The sequence below is a fragment of the Molossus molossus genome, unplaced genomic scaffold, assembly GCF_014108415.1.
Source record: "Molossus molossus isolate mMolMol1 unplaced genomic scaffold, mMolMol1.p scaffold_m16_p_17, whole genome shotgun sequence".
NCBI classification, from domain to species: domain Eukaryota; kingdom Metazoa; phylum Chordata; class Mammalia; order Chiroptera; family Molossidae; genus Molossus; species Molossus molossus.
The window spans coordinates 1,200,433-1,218,640 of record NW_023425352.1 but is presented as its reverse complement, the minus strand read 5'-3'; positions in this window follow the sequence as shown (position 1 = coordinate 1,218,640).

The window sequence follows — 18,208 nt, the reverse complement described above, 5'->3', positions numbered from 1 at the left end:
CTGGTCTGGACTTCAGATGAACTCTGCTGGGCTTTGGGGCCGGCCGCTGCAGCGGAGTTGGACAGGAAGTCTGACTTCTCAGACTCCGGAGCAGGAAGAGAGTCCGTTCTTCCCGGTGCCCCCACATCCTGAAGGGTGTCAGCACACATGGGCTGCAGTCCCAGCCCCCCCCAGACTCCTTCAGCAAGGGGCTCCCCGGCGCCACCCGGCCTCGGGGGCGTGGCGGGATCCTGCTCAGGGGCCTTGTGCCCAGAGCCAGACGCTCGGACCACGGGGGCTTCTCCCAGCTCCCCACTGGCCACTGAGCTGCGGGCTGCAGCCTCTGGTGGAGGCCCGGGCCTGTCCCTGAGCCCGAGACCCTCCTGGAGGGGCGGTGCGACATCCGTGCCCAGAAGCCCTCTGCCCCCGTCGCTGGTTCGCTCGGAAAGCCCAGCTCTCTCCGGCTCCGGGTCAGGCTTGCCGCCCAGGGCCTGGGGTGGTTCTCCCCACGGGCTCCCAGGTTCTGCAGCTCCCGGCGGCTCGGGGGCCTCCTCCTGCCCTCTGGGGTCAGCCCCAGCTCGTCTGCTTCCCCGCTCGGCCGCACCTGGGCTGACAGGAGCCGGGGCTTCCTCCTTTGGCCCCGGCGACCTTCTGGCACGTTCATGTGATGAGCTGGGGGGACAGGGCGGCACCCCCGGCTGGACTTCGTGGCTTTGCTCCCTGCTCCAGGGCTCTCCGCTCTCCTTCTGGGGCGGGGGCGCAGGACCGTGTCCGGGGCTCCCTTCTGGACGGTCTCCCTGCCCTCCGAGACCTGACGCAAGCTCCTCCTGTCCTGCCGGCCCTGCGTCTGCCGGCTCTCCGGCCGGATCTGTAAGGACGGGCATCTCAGGCCCGGAAACCATCTCCCCGGTCAGCCGGCTGGGCTCTTCCGCAGCAACAGCGGCCTGAGCAGCTGGGCTGGGGTCCTCGGCGCTCACAAGCAGGACCCCCTCGGGTTGGCCCCCTGCTGCCAGGCAGCCGGCTTGGCTGGGCTCCGCCCCTGGCAGCGCTGCCTTCAGGGGGCGCTGAGCATCACTGGCATCCAGGGCCCCGGGCGCCAGGGCAGGGCACGGTGCATCCCAGGGCAGCTCTGTGCACAGCAGGGGTACCCCTGGTTGCTGCTGGCAGCTCTCTGGGGGAGCGGCAACTCCCTCAGCTTCTGGGGCAGCCCCTGAACTGCTCCCGGGGGGACAGCAGATCCCCGAGTCGGCAGCTAAGTCCTGAAGCGGCACGGCGGCTTGGCAGCCTGCTCCGTCTGAGGCCTGGGGCGCTGGCCCCTGTGGGCTCAGGAGCTCGGGCACTGGGGGGCCCTCCTGCAGGCCAGCTGGGCTCTCCTTGCCTGACGGGGCTGCAGGGGGGCTCGTGGGGGCCGCTGGCACCGAATCTGCCCCTCGCTCCGACGCTGGCGGTGGGAGGCCACCTGCAGCCTCTTTCCGCTGGGACTTGAAAGCACAGGGCTGGCCCTCGCCTCCATCCCGCTGCCCCTCCTCGTGGGGAGGAGCTGGCGAAACTCCGGGCGACAGAGCGATAGGACTGAAGGGTGCTGGCCCCTGCAGCTCTTCCCGCTGGTCCTTCTCTGCCCCAGCACCCGGGGCGAGGGCGGCCACGCCGGGCTGAGCAGGGCTGTCCCCTCGAGCGGCAGACGCTGCCAGGGTGTCTTCCTGGACGTTTGGAGGAGGCTTCCTCCTGGGGTGCTGAGGGAGGGGCCGAATGAGGGGCCAGTACTCAGGCGCTGATGCTGGGCTCGCAGAGAATGCTTTAGGGGAGCCCTCGGCAAAGGGCGTGGAGCCCAAGGGGCTCTCCTGCTCCCAGGGTGCTGCTGGGCTGGGCAGTGGAGAGCCTTCGGGGTCCCTGGCTTTCTGTGGGTGCTTCCTCGGTGCCGTCACCTCTGGGGACACGACGCGTGGATCCAGGCTGGCGGCGCCCTCAGAGGCGGTGCAGGAGCGTCCGTGGGCAACACTGCCAACAAGGAGAACAGTGCATGTTTCGTCAGGTGTCAGGGGCCACGGACAGAGCCACGCCCCAGGCAGAGCCACCCAGCGCTCCCACTGAAGGTCACAGAGCACACTGTCCCCATGCAGCTCGCCTGCCCCCCACCCCCACAGCCACCACCCATGGCACCCCTCTCTCCAAAAATTAACGCAGGGAATCGCGGCCGTCCAGCCTAGGGCTCGCCAGGTGCTCGGCACCGAACGGGGCCGTGTGGAGACCTGCTCCTATAGCCTAACGTGCGGAAGCCCGGGACGTTTTCCAGTGAGTTTGATTAATAACAGAGCTCGAGCCAGTCTGGGTCACTTACAAGGAGGCCCAAGCACTCCCGGGAGCCTTCGATGTGGGGGGACACACGTGGGCACAGCTGTGCTCCGAACCAGGGAGCCTCGTCCACTTGCGTCTCACATTCAGCCTCACAGGTGTCACTGTGGGAGGCTCAACCCCTCGTCGGCTCTGTTTAGCTTTGGAGCGTCTGCCTGTGGCCTGCGCCTAACCCCTGGGAGCTGAGTCACCTTCTGCCCACGTCTGTGTCGACCACGCGTAGCCGGACGGTGTGGGGAGGGAAACGGAAGATGCAGGGCGCCCGGGCAGCTGTGGACGCAAGCACCTCTGCTGGGGCGGCAGCTCGTCTGACCCTGCTGTCCTCAGATCTGTGTCCTTCTCATCAAGTGCATTTTAAGAAGTTAGAAAGAGCCCGGCCGGTGCGGCTCAGTGGGTGAGCGTCGACCCTGCACCAGGAGGTCACTGGTTCGATTCCCGGTCAGGGCACCTGCCCAGGTTGTGGGTCTGATCCCCAGCGGGGGGCGTGCAGGAGGCGGCCAGTGGATGTCCTCTCTCATCGATGTTTCTCTCTCTCTCTCCCTCTCCCTTCCTCTCTCTAACATCAATAAAGAAAAAAAAAGTTAAAAAGAATGCATTGCCAACACAAAATTCTGAAAATGTAGAAAGGCAGCAGAAGTACATTTTGCTTTTTTTAAAGTCTTTTGCCATTTTCTTTAAAGTTATCAGAGGGAGGAAACAGCAAAGGAAAACATACGGAACCTTCCTGTACGGTTCCTGTACCTGCCGCACACTCAGACCCAGGCCCACAGTGTTTGCTGTGGCCCACGGGAAGAATTCCACACGTCACGCCCCGGACGCTGGCTTCCACGCAAGGCCACGCACCCAGTCACGTAAGAGGGGCACAGTCGGGGGCAAGGTGAAGGATACCCCCGCTGAAATTTAGAAAGCTGTGCTATGGACGGAGCTGTGTCCCCCACTCCCCAAACCCATGTGCTAGAGCGCTAACACCCAACACGCGCGTGTTTGGAGAAGGGCCTGTGAGGAGGTGATTGAGGGTTAAGTAAAGTCACGCGGGCGGAGCCTTAATTCAGTGGGAGCGGCGTGAGTACGAGGGGGGCAGCGGAAAATCCCTGCTCCACGAAAGAACACAACGTGAGGACGCTGTGCCCGAGGCACCGGAAAGGTGTAAGATGGACCAGGGCGAGCTGGCCTCCACCGGACAATCATTTTCTGACCCAAAAGCAGAGCTGACAAGGGGCAAAGACACTGAGGGTCATTTATACGAATCCCTCCAGTCCCCAAACCGTCACGAGGGCAGAAGTCCCTGCGGGGAGCCCCGGCCCGGTGCTGGCTGGCTCTGGGGACAGCAGCCAGGTGCAGAGAGGGGCACGGCTGTGAGGCTGTCAGTGCCGTGGATTGTTCCAGAGCCTGCAGCTCCGGCTCCACCGCCGGCCATCTTCCTTCACACAAGCACCCCAATGTCACTGTCCCACCCGCCAGCGAGGGGCCAGCCCGCTTCGTCGTCAGGGAGACTCATGGAGTGTAACCCCGAAACAGACCTTCCTGTGTAGGTCGGGGAGCACGGAACACAGCCTGGCTTCCTATCGCCCCCGCAGGACCTCCCGCGGAGTGTGTGTCCTCCCTGCAGGCCGACCGACCCGGTCACCGGAGAGAGGCGATGCGTTCCCTGCACCTGGACCCCTTCCAGCTGGGCGCCTCTCACAGAGCCACCGGGAGCAAGTGCCCGGCGGAGGGAAGGCGCGTGCTCCCCACGAGAGCCGGCCGTCGATGTGGGCACCGCCTGGCAGCAGCCACCTCTGATTCCCGCAGACGCTGTTCTGGAGCCGCGCACAGGAGCCCCCTGCCCGACGGCGGGACGGCTCTGAGAGAGAACGCCCCGGGAGGGTCCGCGTCAGCTGGAGCTCCGAGGGTGCCCTTTGTGCGCCGAGCTTGGGTCCAGGTGTGTGGGGCGGAGGCTCGTTCAGGATTCAAGGTGAGCTCCAAAGGCTGCCTCTGTCCCGAGGTCAGGAGGGCACGCAGACTGCGGCTGGCCGCCCCGGTGCAGACCCGCGGCCCCCAGCACAGCAAAGGGGAGGGGGGGCCCCGCCTCGGGAGGAGGGGCCATTTGCTGCAGCCAAGTTCTGGCAGCCATGGGGGAGCAGGAGAGGACTCCCACTGCCCAGCTGGAGACAGGCGCACCCGGGGGCTCCTAGAGGCAGATGTCGGGACCCAGCCCGCCAGCGACCAGCAACGCTGAAGAGAGGACAGGGGCCAGCTGAGGAAGACGCCAGGCCCTGCACTGCCAAGATTCACGGTCAGCAGAGCCAGACAGCGAGACTGTCCAGGTGGGGAGCTGCCACGCAGTGAGCAGTCACATTTCGGTTACAAGTGCATTTAGTCCACAGGTCGCCGGGCAGAGAAGATGTCGCCCCTGGGCACCCAGAAAGACACATCTGCGGAGCCGGTCGAGACCAGACCTGGGGTGGCAGAGTCCCCTTTGCAGAGCCAGCTCACAGCAGGCTGCGTGCTCCAGGGCCCGGCCACCTCCCACTTCCCTGCGCCCGCCTGCCCACCTGCCCGCCTGCCCGCCTGCCCACCTGCCCGCCTGTTCACCTGTTCACCTGCCCACCTGCCCACCTGCCCGCCTGTTCACCTGTTCACCTGCCCGCCTGCCCGCCTGCCCGCCTGCCCGCCTGCCCGCCTGCCCGCCTGCCCGCCTGCCCGCCTGCCCGCCTGCCCGCCTGCCCGCCTGCCCGCCTGTTCGCCTGCCCGCCTGCCCGCCTGTTCACCTGCCCGCCTGCCTGCCTGCCCGCCTGTTCACCTGCCCGCCTGCCTGCCTGCCCGCCTGCCCACCTGCCCGCCTGTTCACCTGCCCACCTGTTCACCTGCCCGCCTGTCCACCTGCCCACCTGTTCACCTGCCCACCTGTTCACCTGCCCACCTGTCACCTGCCCGCCTGCCCACCTGCCCGCCCTTTCACCTGTTCCCTGCCCACCTGCCCACCTGCCCGCCTGTCACCCTGTTCACCTGCCCCCTGCCCCTGCCCGCCTGTTCACCTGCCCGCCTGCCCGCCTGCCCGCCTGCCCACCTGCCCGCCTGCCCGCCTGCCCGCCTGCCCGCCTGCCCACCTGCCCGCCTGTTCACCTGCCCACCTGTTCACCTGCCCGCCTGTCCACCTGCCCACCTGTTCACCTGCCCAACTGTTCACCTGCCCACCTATTCACCTGCCCGCCTGCCCACCTGCCCGCCTGTTCACCTGTTCACCTGCCCACCAGCCCACCTGCCCGCCTGTTCACCTGTTCACCTGCCCACCAGCCCACCTGCCCACCTGTTCACCTGTTCACCTGCCCGCCAGCCCACCTGCCCACCTGTTCACCTGTTCACCTGCCCGCCTGTTCACCTGCCCGCCTGCCCACCTGCCCACCTGTTCACCTGTTCACCTGCCCAACTGTTCACTTGCCCGCCTGTTCACCTGCCCACCTGTTCACCTGCCCGCCTGCCCACCTGCCCGCCTGTTCACCTGCCCGCCTGCCCACCTGCCCGCCTGTTCACCTGCCCAACTGTTCACCTGCCCGCCTGTTCACCTGCCCACCTGTTCACCTGCCCGCCTGCCTGCCCCCCTGCCCGCCTGTTCACACCTTCCCCCTCCTCCCTGCCCACCTGCCCTGTTCACCTGCCCGCCTGCCCACCTGCCCACCTGCCCACCTGCCCGCCTGTTCACCTGCCCGCCTGCCTGCCCACCTGCCCGCCTGTTCACCTGCCCAACTGTTCACCTGCCCGCCTGTTCACCTGCCCGCCTGCCCGCCTGTTCACCTGCCCACCTGTTCACCTGCCCGCCTGCCCGCCTGTTCACCTGCCCACCTGTCCACCTGCCCGCCTGCCCACCTGCCCGCCTGCCCACCTGCCCACCTGTTCACCTGCTCACCTGCCCACCTGTTCACCTGCCCACCTGTTCACCTGTTCACCTGCCCGCCTGTTCACCTGCCCGCCTGCCCGCCTGTTCACCTGCCCACCTGTTCACCTGCCCGCCTGCCCGCCTGTTCACCTGCCCACCTGCCCACCTGCCCGCCTGCCCACCTGCCCGCCTGCCCACCTGCCCACCGGTTCACCTGTTCACCTGCCCAACTGTTCACCTGCCCACCTGTTCACCTGCCCGCCTGCCCGCCTGTTCACCTGCCCACCTGTTCACCTGCCCGCCTGTTCACCTGCCCACCTGTTCACCTGCCCGCCTGCCCACCTGCCCACCTGTTCACCTGTTCACCTGCCCAACTGTTCACCTGCCCGCCTGTTCACCTGCCCACCTGCCCGCCTGCCCACCTGCCCGCCTGCCCGCCTGCCCGCCTGTTCACCTGCCCACCTGCCCACCTGCCCGCCTGCCCGCCTGCCCGCCTGCCCACCTGCCCGCCTGTTCACCTGCCCACCTGTTCACCTGCCCGCCTGTTCACCTGCCCACCTGTTCACCTGCCCGCCTGCCCGCCTGCCCGCCTGCCCTCCTGCCCACCTGCCCGCCTGTTCACCTGCCCACCTGCCCGCCTGCCTTCCTGCCCACCTGCCCACCTGTTCACCTGCCCGCCTGTTCACCTGCCCACCTGCCCGCCTGCCCGCCTGCCCGCCTGCCCGCCTGCCCGCCTGCCCGCCTGTTCACCTGCCCACCTGCCTGCCTGCCCGCCTGCCCGCCTGCCCGCCTGCCCGCCTGTTCACCTGCCCGCCTGCCCGCCTGCCCGCCTGCCCACCTGCCTGCCTGCCCTCCTGCCCACCTGCCCGCCTGTTCACCTGTTCACCTGCCCACCTGTCCACCTGCCCACCTGCCCGCCTGCCCGCCTGCCCACCTGCCCACCTGCCCACCTGTTCACCTGCCCGCCTGCCCGCCTGCCCACCTGCCCACCTGTTCACCTGTTCACCTGCCCGCCTGTTCACCTGCCCACCTGTTCACCTGCCCGCCTGTTCACCTGCCCACCTGCCCGCCTGTTCACCTGCCCACCTGCCCGCCTGCCCACCTGCCCGCCTGTTCACCTGTTCACCTGCCCGCCTGTTCACCTGCCCACCTGCCCGCCTGCCCACCTGCCCGCCTGTTCACCTGCCCACCTGCCCACCTGCCCACCTGCCCACCTGGTCACCTGCCCGCCTGTTCACCTGCCCACCTGCCCGCCTGCCCACCTGCCCGCCTGTTCACCTGTTCACCTGCCCGCCTGTTCACCTGCCCACCTGCCCGCCTGCCCACCTGCCCGCCTGTTCACCTGCCCACCTGCCCACCTGCCCACCTGCCCACCTGCCCGCCTGCCCGCCTGCCCACCTGCCCACCTCTTCACCTGCCCGCCTGTTCACCTGCCCACCTGCCCGCCTGTTCACCTGCCCACCTGCCCGCCTGCCCACCTGCCCGCCTGTTCACCTGTTCACCTGCCCGCCTGTTCACCTGCCCACCTGCCCGCCTGCCCACCTGCCCACCTGCCCGCCTGCCCACCTGCCCACCTGTTCACCTGCCCGCCTGTTCACCTGCCCACCTGCCCGCCTGCCCACCTGCCCGCCTGTCCACCTGCCCACCTGCCCGCCTGCCCACCTGCCCGCCTGCCCACCTGCCCACCTGTTCACCTGCCCGCCTGTCCACCTGAAAACTCTCCAGGGGCTTCACCTTGTTAGAGGCTGTGCCCCTCCCTCCTACCTTTCCTGCCCGCCCCACACAGAGCTCCCAGCCTGCATCTGCCTGGAGTCCTGCCCCCTCCCCAGTGGATCTCAGCCCCACTGACCACGTCTCAGCAAAGCCCCCCTGGCCTGGCTTCTCAGAGCAGGTCTCCTTCCTCAGGCCCACCTGGGAAGACATTAGTCACAGTTGCCATGAACAGTGACTGATGACCGTTTTTCCTGCACCTTGCCTCAGATCGCCCATGCCCGGCGTGCACAGCAGACGCGGACCCGGGAGGTCTGGACACCCGTGCCCGGTGTGCACAGCAGACACGAACCCCGAAGGTCTGGACACCCGTGCCCGGCTTGCACAGCAGACCTGGACCACGGAGGTCTGGACACCCGTGCCCGGCGTGCACAGCAGACGCGGACCCTGGAGGTCTGGACACCCGTGCCCGGCGTGCACAGCAGACCTGGACCACGGAGGTCTGGACACCCGTGCCCGGTGTGCACAGCAGACACGGACCCCGAAGGTCTGGACACCCGTGCCCGGCGTGCACGGCAGACCTGGACCACGGAGGTCTGGACACCCGTGCCCGGCGTGCACAGCAGACGCGGACCCTGGAGGTCTGGACGGATACAGTGCTTGTTGGGGACCTGCATCACCTCGTCCAGAGACCCTGGAGGAGCAGTGTACATTCCAAGCGGTCCATGCGAAGAGAATTCTCTGGCTGATAAGGAGATGGAATTGCCTAACAGCCTCAGGACGGTCTGTGAGCCCGCGGACCAGGTGCCACCCGCATATGTAGGTCCAACCAGTCCCAACGACCTCGGCAGCCCTGTCAGGGTCCGCTTTGCATTGCTCATCCAGTTTTAGCTCTTCTCTGTGCTCATTAGCGATAGAAGAAACAAAGCCACGATGCTTTAGCAACCCAACAGTAGAGAGAAAGAAACCACGCTGGGGTCTGAAGCGTTGCCGGGAAGGAGGTGCGTCTGGGTGTGCGCGGGGGACTCCAGAGTGTCCTGAGCATTCAGCCCAGACGGTGCCACAAGGGCATGCTACGACGTCACGGTCGGTGTCAGCCCGTTCGTGAGACTCTGTCACCCGCAAAGTGGGCACTGAGGTCCAGAACATACTCAAGCGTGGTCTCCTCGACATGGAGGGACCTGGCGAGCACTGTGCCGGGCGAGATAAGCCGTCGGAGAAGGACAAGTACCACAGGACCTCGCTTATTTGTGAAACACAGCGAACAAAATAAGCTGCTGATCCAAACGATCCGAGACTTGGAAGCTGGGTCCAGACTGACCAGCCTCGGGCGGAAGAAGGGCTGGGAGGAGATCAGCCGAAGACTTGCATGCGCATGTGCACAGACAAGAGTGGGGAAGGTGGGGGGAGGCTGGGGTGGGGAGGAAGGGGCCAATGGAGGGAAAATGGGGGAACAGCTATAATACAACAATAACAATAGAAATAAGTAAGATAAAAATAAAAACTATCTTCTAACAAGTTCTTTGCAGCCCCTCGGGGGGTCCGAAAGGCCGCGGAGTAAGTCAATGTTGCGGTTCCCAGAGTGGCTGCCGGAAGGCGGCTGGGGTGGCATACAGGCGCCCAGAGCCAGGGGGAACCCCGTCTCGTGCCTCGCGCCTGCTGTCACGTCCTCCCCACGTGCCGAGACGCTGCCACAGGAGACCTGCTCACTCGGCGCCTTGGCAGCGTGATTGCTTCTACCCTCCGCGTTTCTCAGTGGCCGGGCACCCATGTGAACCCGCCCTCCCACCGGAGAACATGTCCGTCTTCACTCATGTGAGAGAAAAACGTAAAAACTCTGATAAGCCCAAATCCAGGCGTCGGGGAGAATGTCGACCTGGGTGTTACTATGTCCTCGATTTCACGCTAGGTCCCACGAGCAGACGAAAGCTTGGCTCGTGCGCTAAGTAGGAAGGCGTTTTTACTTTATTTTGACACCAAGAAATTAGAAAGAGCATTAAACGTGTATGAGTCCTGTTCCTTCTTGATGGGACGTCTAACACGGATTAAAAGAATGGTCCTGTCTTCGTCGACACAGTGAAAACAGGGAACCCAGTGAAATCTCCCGTCCAAGACGAAACAATCTCTCGGAGGCTCTGGGACCCCCGCTGAGCAATCACATGTCACCAGGTCCACTCTGAGACCGAGACCCTGTGCACCGAGGTAAAAAATGAGGTTAAGGGTTCCATTTTAGAACAACGCCAGTCACTACCTGTTCCGTGGAGACTTGCCTCTGTAATCCCACTGACCTCAGCGAGGGGGCGTCGGAACGTCGGGACGACCAGGGCAAAGATGATTCAGTGTTACAGCCAGGAACCGCCCTGGGCCGGCCCGGCATGAACCCAGGCACAGCGATGAGTTCGGGGACGGAACTGCCTCCAGAGTTGGCACGTGAGCCACAGAGAGTCCGAGGCGGGGCCTCAAGCTGCTTTGGGAGAGGAAGGCAGACCGTTCTCACCCCTGGCGTCGTCCCCCCATGATCTTCCTTTTCTAGAAGGGTCTCCTCACCGCTCCCAAAATAAGTGCCCGGTACTTGGCTGTGTTTCCATTTAAAGCCAGAGGGAGAAATCCGATCCGATGGCATTTCGTCGTCTGCAGACAGCCTGGGTTGCACAGCGTCACGCAGGGACTGCGAGGCCAGCAGGGGCCTGGGAAGGGAAGGCTGGGATCCTGGGCGGGATCAGCAGGGTCGGCCCTGCCGTCCCCCGGGGACAGGCCTGGAGGAAGCGGCCCAGGGAGGGACGCCCAGGGGGAGCCTGGCGGTCCCCTGCCTTGAGGCAGAGATGCAGCTGGGCATCTGGGGAGACCCAGGCAGCCGGTGTTCCCAAGAGAGAGCAGCAGAGAAGACAAACCCAGAGAGAGCGGACCCCGCGGAGGTGCAGGGTGCCCGTCCGCACGCGTGTGCACAGAACCCCCCGAGTCCGGGAACACACCACCCTCGAGGTGCACAGGGAAGAATTCTCGAAGCTCCCGAGGGTCTGGAAATAGTTCCTGTGTCCACCAGCCGGCGTGGAAAACCTCATCATTCACGGGACGTGTGTTAAAATACTAGGAAGAGTCTGGCCTCCAGTGGTGGAGACCATTAACTTTAGACAAGGGCTACGCTCGTGTAACACGGCTGAAGAGCAAAACCCCAAAAGGATGAAGCTGTTCCGAGCTCCATAACTGCACCCAGAGCAAAGCTCAAGAAGACCTGTAAGAATCAAAACTATGCAGAATCCAGGTGGACGGAGTCCACTGTGTCTGGCAGGCAAAGGAGCAGAAGAACACGGCCCACGATGCAGAGAAAACAGGGAGGCGAAGCCAACCCAGAAACCGCAGATGACAGAATACGGGCAAGAGGCCTTGCCGATAGGACTGCACCTGCCTTTCACCTGCTCGGAGGAAGGAGCAAAGAGCGCGCGTGTTCAGTGCAGACGGGAAGGTACCAGAAAGACCTCAGTCCAACGTCGAGAGATGAAAACTGCAATGCCCAAAACGAGCCGCTCTCGGGGGGGATTAACAAGTCGTCACAGAGAGAAAGGTGAGTGGACTGAAAGACACGGCCACAGAAATGCTCCGAATGAAACACAGAGAGAAGAAGGCAGAAAGGAGAGAGAGAGAGCGTCCGCGATCTGTGGGGCAGCTGTGAGCAGCTGGACAGATGTGTCAGCAGCTGGACAGATGTGTCAGCAGCTGGACAGATGTGTCAGCAGCACCCTCAAAGGCGGGGAGACGTTAAAAACTCTACGAAGAAATAGTGGCTGAAAATTTTCCACATACGATGTGAACTAGAAACTTAGAGATCCAAGACGCTAACCCTGAGAACGAGAAGCAAAGAGAAACATACCGAGGCATATCATGAACCACGGTGTTTGATGCCAGGAACACACTGGAAGCAGCCAGAGAAAAAAGATGAAAGAAAAGTGAGGATGACCTTAGACGTTCTGTTGGAAGCAATGCGGGCTAGAATACAGTGGGCAATATCTTTAGAAATAGTCATAATAATGATCCTCACCCTGGTCGTTATTTGCTCAGTGGTTAGAGCATCGGCCTGCGGACCAAAGAGTCCTGGGTTTGGTTCTGGCTAAGGGCATGTACCCTGGTTGTGATTCATCCCTGGCTCTGGTTGGGTTGTGCGGGAGGCAGCCAATCAATGTGTCTCTCTCACATCAATGTTTCTTTCTTTCTCTCCCTCCCTCCTGTTCTATCTGAAGATAAATGGAAAATTTATCCTCAGGTGAGGATTAAGAAAAGAAAAAAAAGTCCTCACCAAGGACATGCTTAGAAAGAGGAACGGAGAGAGAGAAACACTGATCAGTGTGCACCTGCCCAGGTATCGAACCAGCAACCTTTAGGTGCACAGGCCGATGTTCAACCTGCTGAGCCACTTGGCTGGGCTAATGGGGCAATATCGTTAAGGTAATGAAAGAAAAACAGAACCTGCCTGTGTAGAACTCTGTCCAGTGAGATCTAAGACACGGGTGAAATAAAGACTTTTTTCAGACGTACAAAAAGAATTAATCACCGGCAGACTTACATTTCCAGAAATGTTGAAGGAAACCCTTGAGGCCCGAAGAAAATGATACCAGATGGCAGTCGGGACTGATTCAAAGAACGGCAGCAATGGTAACGGTGCAGGTGAACGAGAGCCTTTTTTCCTTCTCATTCAAATCTCTGTCAAAAGATAATTGGCTGCCTGGCCGGTGTGGCTCAGTGGTGGAGCGTTGACCCTGCACCAAGAGGTCGCCGGTTCAATTCCAGGTCAGGGCACATGCCCAGGTTGTGGGCCTGATCCCCAGTGGGGGGCCTGCAGGAGGCGGCCAATCGATGTTCTCTCTCATCCATGTTTCTCTCTCTCTCTGTCTCCCTGTGGCCAGGTGGAGCACAGGGTTTGGGACCATGGGACTATCCCATGTGACCGATGTGGGCACACATACCACGTACCTGTCAGGCCCACGGAGTGTACACCACGCAGGGCGAGCCTCCGTGCACACCGTAGAGTCTGGTGGATGACAATGCATCCATATTGGTTCACTCTGTGTTCCCCATTAATGCAAATGTTAACCTCAGAAAACTCTGTGCAGGGAGGGAGGGGGAAGGGAGCTCTCTATACTGCTGAGTTTTTCTGTAAACCGGAATTGCTCTAAGAAATGGTCTACTGAGTATTTAAATATCTGTTCTTACCTAGAATATATTTTACTTAAATATCTGTTTGCTATTTCACGATGTGTGAGCTTATCCAGAGAGACACCCGTAGCTAGCTCGCAATCAGTGAAGGAAGAACCAGAAGAGAGGAGACACGTCTGAGGGAATCACGCATGTTTTGAGAGCCGCTCGGTAAATGGTGGGCGAACTGGTGATTTTTTCTCCTCTGTTTCCCAAGTTGTTCCAATACATGGTACGCTCTCAGAGTGGAAACCCTCCTCTCCCCCGTCTGCGCTCTGTCGAAAGCAGATGACGGAAAGCAGACAGGCACCTCCCGCAGCCCTTGACCTTCCCCGGCCACTGTCCCCCGCTGGCCCCTCCCTCCCCTCTCAGGGTCACTCCTGCCCAGACCAGCACGGAGGCAGAGGCAGAGGCGGGCAGCAGGCGGCCCAGCTCTGCCCACGCCGCGGTGGCAGGAGCCTGCGAAAGCTCCGTGGTCGGAAGAGTTGGTCTGGAAGAAGAGGCGCTGCCACGCAGGCGCACAGGCTCCGGCAGGAAGAGCCAGCCCCAGCGCCGCTCCGGGAACGCACCAGGTCTCCCATCTTCCCTGCTCCTGGGGCTGAGAACCAACCTTGTTTAGAGGGAAATTACATTTTATTTTTTTATTTTTTAGCCTCACCCATTTTTGTACAGATAGAGTGGGAGGGAGAGAAAGAGAGAAACATCGATGTGAAGGGACACATCAAGTGGCTGCCACCCGCACGACCAACCAGGGCCGGGGACAAACTGCAGCCGAGGTACGCGCCCTTAGCGGGAACCGAACTCGGGTCTCTCAGGACCGCAGGCCGACGCTCTAACTGCTGAGCCAAACTGGCCAGGGCGGGAAATTACATTTTAAGGAAGGACTGGGGTTTGCTTTCTCATCAGGAGACCTCAACACACTCAGTCACCTCTGGGGGCTCAGCAGGATACCTATGGCCTGGCTTTGGGTGGCTTCAAGTCCAGCTGCATTCTGGTCTGTGTGACCTGGGGCAGGTCCCTCTCCCTCTCTGATCCTGGGTTTCCTCATACAGCCGCTCCAGTCTTCTGTGTCCATCGACCCTGGGCTGCAGGGCGAGGTGTCAGGCTTAGGCCCGGGGCCCAGTGCCCAGCATTAGGTTGGTTTAGTTCACAAAGGATGGGGGCCAGCCCACTGTTCCGTTTTTTACCAACCATCTTTCTTTGTTCCCTAATCTGCTGCTACCCAAACACCATGGACTTTTTTGTTCTGCATTTGTATTTTTAAAAATGCCAAGAGGTTGAGCTTCAAAAAATGTACATCGCCTGCTTCCCAAATTTAAAGAAGTTTGGAAATGTCCTATTCGAGAAGCTAGTGCTTCCTAAATTCTGTCTCCTGTAGATCAGTAATCATTGCAGCTGCCCCTCTGCCCAGAACCGACTCCTCTCCTCCACCAGCCCCAGCTCCTCAGTTTAAAATACCCAAAATATCCGAAACATCCGAAGCCACACACCTCCCCATGTCCGTTGGCACTGCCCGCATTCCCAACAGGCCCGTGCCATCCCCAGACCCGTGAAAACGGACTCCCGAGAGCTCAAGGGTTCTTCGATGGACCACAGGAGCAGCTGGTCCGAAGACCACAACACAGAGACACGGACAGCGAACCTATCACGATGGGATTTCTTTGAGGGGGCAGCAATTAGGAATAAAACGGATTTTTTTTTTTTTTTTATCCTCACCTGAGGACATGTTTGTATTTATCTTCAGATAGAGCCGGAGGGAGAGAGGGAAGAGGAGAGAGACACATCTATTGGTTGCCACCCACATGACCCTAACTAAAGCCGGGGACACACTGCAACCGAGGTACGTGCCCTTAGCAGGAACCAAATCTGGGTCTCTCTGGTCCCCAGGCCGACACTCTAACCACTGAGCCAAATGTCTGTGAAGCTCCAGGGGTGGAGGGAGGTGGGGGAGACGACGAATAGGAGGTTGAGACGCCTGCCCTCCTTCACAGTGCCCCCCCCTCCTGCCAGGGCCCCACAGTGGCCTCTCTCTGACCTGGCCTCCACCTGGCCTCCTTGACCCTCCAAGCAGAATCCTGAGCGGTGCGGCTAAAACATGCACCAGTCACACCACCCAATCCGACCTTCTCTGCCCGGCCTCGAGGCCCCCCTCCTCAGCCTCCTGTTTCCCCACACCACATCCCTTCCCCCTCGGGCCCCCTGCATGGCTCCCGCAGCCTGGATCCCCCCTCCCCCACACTGACTCAGTCCAAATATCAGCCCCTTCCTGGACCATCCCCTTCTGGGCATCAGAGTCACCTCGAGGCCTGTGAGGGTACAGTGGCTGGGTCCGACCCCTAGAGTGTCCGATCAGTGAGTGCGGGGTGGGGCCCAAGACGTTGCGTTCCAATAAGTTCCCCGGTGATGCTGGGCTTGCCGATCCAGGACCCTCACTTTGAGAACCACTGATCTGTTCTAGACTAGACCCTCCCCTTTGTTACTATCACAGCACACTCAGGTGACATCCAGAGCCCTGATACTACCGGAAAAAGTCTCCTTCTGCCTCCGTGTTCCGAGGCGGACGGCCTCTCTAACCCGCTGGCCCCTGGAGCGGAGACCCAGGGCTCCCTCTAGACTGTCTACCCCACCCCGCTCAGCAGCAGGCCCGGCTCAGACGCCCAGTAGGTTTCTGATGACAGAAAAAATAGAGGAGAGAAGGGAGGGGCAGGGTTGGGTGTATGTCCGTCATCCCCAAGTTCTGAGCCCTGATTTTAAAGTTCACAGAGATGCAAACAATCTGAGCTGTCACTGCTGGTCTGGGGGTCAGCCCAGGTCAGAGTTTCCGAAACTTTATCACAAGAATCACACGGGCGTTTTATTAAAAACAGATTTTTGGGTCTCATCCCAAATCTACTGGATTATGCTCTTGGAGGGAGGGGTGAGGAAACGGGGTGTTTTAACTGGCGATAGACCTGGCGAAGGACCAGAATCTCACAACCGTCCCTGCGCATCGGAACCCCCGAGGCCGCTTACTAGAAACACGATCCCAGGCTCCACAGCTGGGGTTCCGACTCAGGAGCACTGGGAGGGGGCCGAGGGTCTGTACCACAGCTACCCCAGCCACCCTGCCGGTCTGCGGAGAACACTGCCCTGTCTGGCCCTGTCTGACTTCACCGACCACCCTTCGCCCCGACCCCCATCCGTTCCCGCAGCCGCAGGGAGTCCCAAAGTCACAGATGTGAGAACGCGACGAGAGCCGACCTGTCAGAACGACTCGTGCAGTTGGTGAAACTCACCCAGCTCTGTGGGTTCCACCCGGGCACTGTCTCCAGCCACCACCCGTCCTGCCCCTCCAGCCCCCCTTCAGGGCTCCAGTGGGAGCCCTAAACTCGCGTCTGGATGCTTTCCCGACACGCTCACACCCTCGTTCACACGCAGAGCAGCCAGCCACAAGGCGCTGCCCCTTCCCGTCGGGCGGGATCCACTCTAACCTCCCCCTGACCTCCAGGCCCTTTCCAGGGCTGCTTCCGCAGTTCTGTCTGCAGTCAACGTCCACGGTGGCCCGGCTCACTGCCTGCTCGGCCATGGAGCCCCAGCTCGGGGCTCTGCTGCCACCTGCACCGGCCTCTGCGGTCACCCCCTTTCCTTCACGCCCCCAAGAGACGCTCCCTGTGCAGCCGGCCCCGGCAGCAGCTTCTTCCGACCACCAACACTGCCCCTCGCGCAGCCCTCGGACACCGTGCGCAGGCCTCGAGCATGGTCCTGGGTCGGCAGCACCTGCGTCACCGGGAAACACGTCAGGCCTCGGCCCCGAGCTGCCGGAGGAGTGGCCCAGCCTGTCAGGTGGCTCTGAGGCCGCTCACTTCTGAGAGCCGGGGATGGCAGCTAAGACTGTCCCGTCTGCGGTGAGGAAGGTGCCAGGGACGCACAGGGAAGTCCCTGTCTCTCAAGTCCCACCAGTGGCCTTCCTTGGACGAATGAGCAAGCACAGTGTTGGTGCACAGGGGTGGCTACCGGCCAATGGGATTTTACCAATTTCCTCTGGGGCAACCCAGCGGCTCCAGATCCGGGGGGAAGGTTGCATGATGAGAGCCCTTGTGTTGTGAGTTATGAAGGAAAGGGTTGCCCATCCCTGCTTGCTGGTACCCCGGAGGGGAAGGGAGTCTCCATGGATGGTGGGTGGTGGGCCTGGAACCAGCCTGGACGTGGGTGTCCAGGGCTGCTGCGCTCATGAGTGGACATCGCTGAGCAGTAAGAGGTGCAACCTGGGGTTCAGCTTTGTCCTGGGGGGGGGATCATCCTTGGGAGGATGGGCATCAGGGAGTCACCGCCCAGCCTCTGCTGGGGCTTGGCCAATGCAGGGCTAAGTTACAACAGCGACATCATGTGGCAACTAGACGGCAAGACAGTTGAACCGGCGGCACTGATCAGATCTAGAATGTGCTCCTTCGGAGATGAAGGTTCTTGCGCAAGCGAGGAACAGTCTCCAGCAGGGAACATGGATGGTCCACCTCAAGGGCACAGCAGCAGCCCTCCAGGCCCCGTGTCCCCACCCGGAGGGACCGCACCTGCGTGGAGGGACAGGCACTGGCCGGGCTGACGCCATCCGGAGGGACCGCACCTGCGTGGAGGGACAGGCACTGGCCGGGCTGACACCACCTGGAGGGACCGCACCTGCGTGGAGGGACAGGCACTGGCCGGGCTGACACCACCTGGAGGGACCGCACCTGTGTGGAGGGACAGGCACTGGCCGTGCTGACACCATCCGGAGGGACCACACCTGCGTGGAGGGACAGGCACTGGCCGTGCTGACACCTGTCTTTCTCCCTGTGTTCTTTCCACGCCTCCGGCTCCAGCGGAACCACCACAGCCTGTGTTTTCTCTCCGGAGTTTTACGAGCAGGAGGTCCGTGGCTGTTCCCACCTTCTGTGCAGACTGATAGCCACCCTTTGGGGAGAAAGCGCTGGTGTCCGACGACACAGAGGACGAGGCAGACGCACTTGAGCACGAGGAGGAGAGGGCAGAGGAAGGTCTCAGAGAGCGGGCGGCCCTGAGGCCTGGGCTCCCAGGGGAGGGGGGAGGGGCCCGGCCTCGCCCGAGAGTCCCCTGTGCCCAGTGTGAGCGGGCATGCACGGTCCCAGCCCC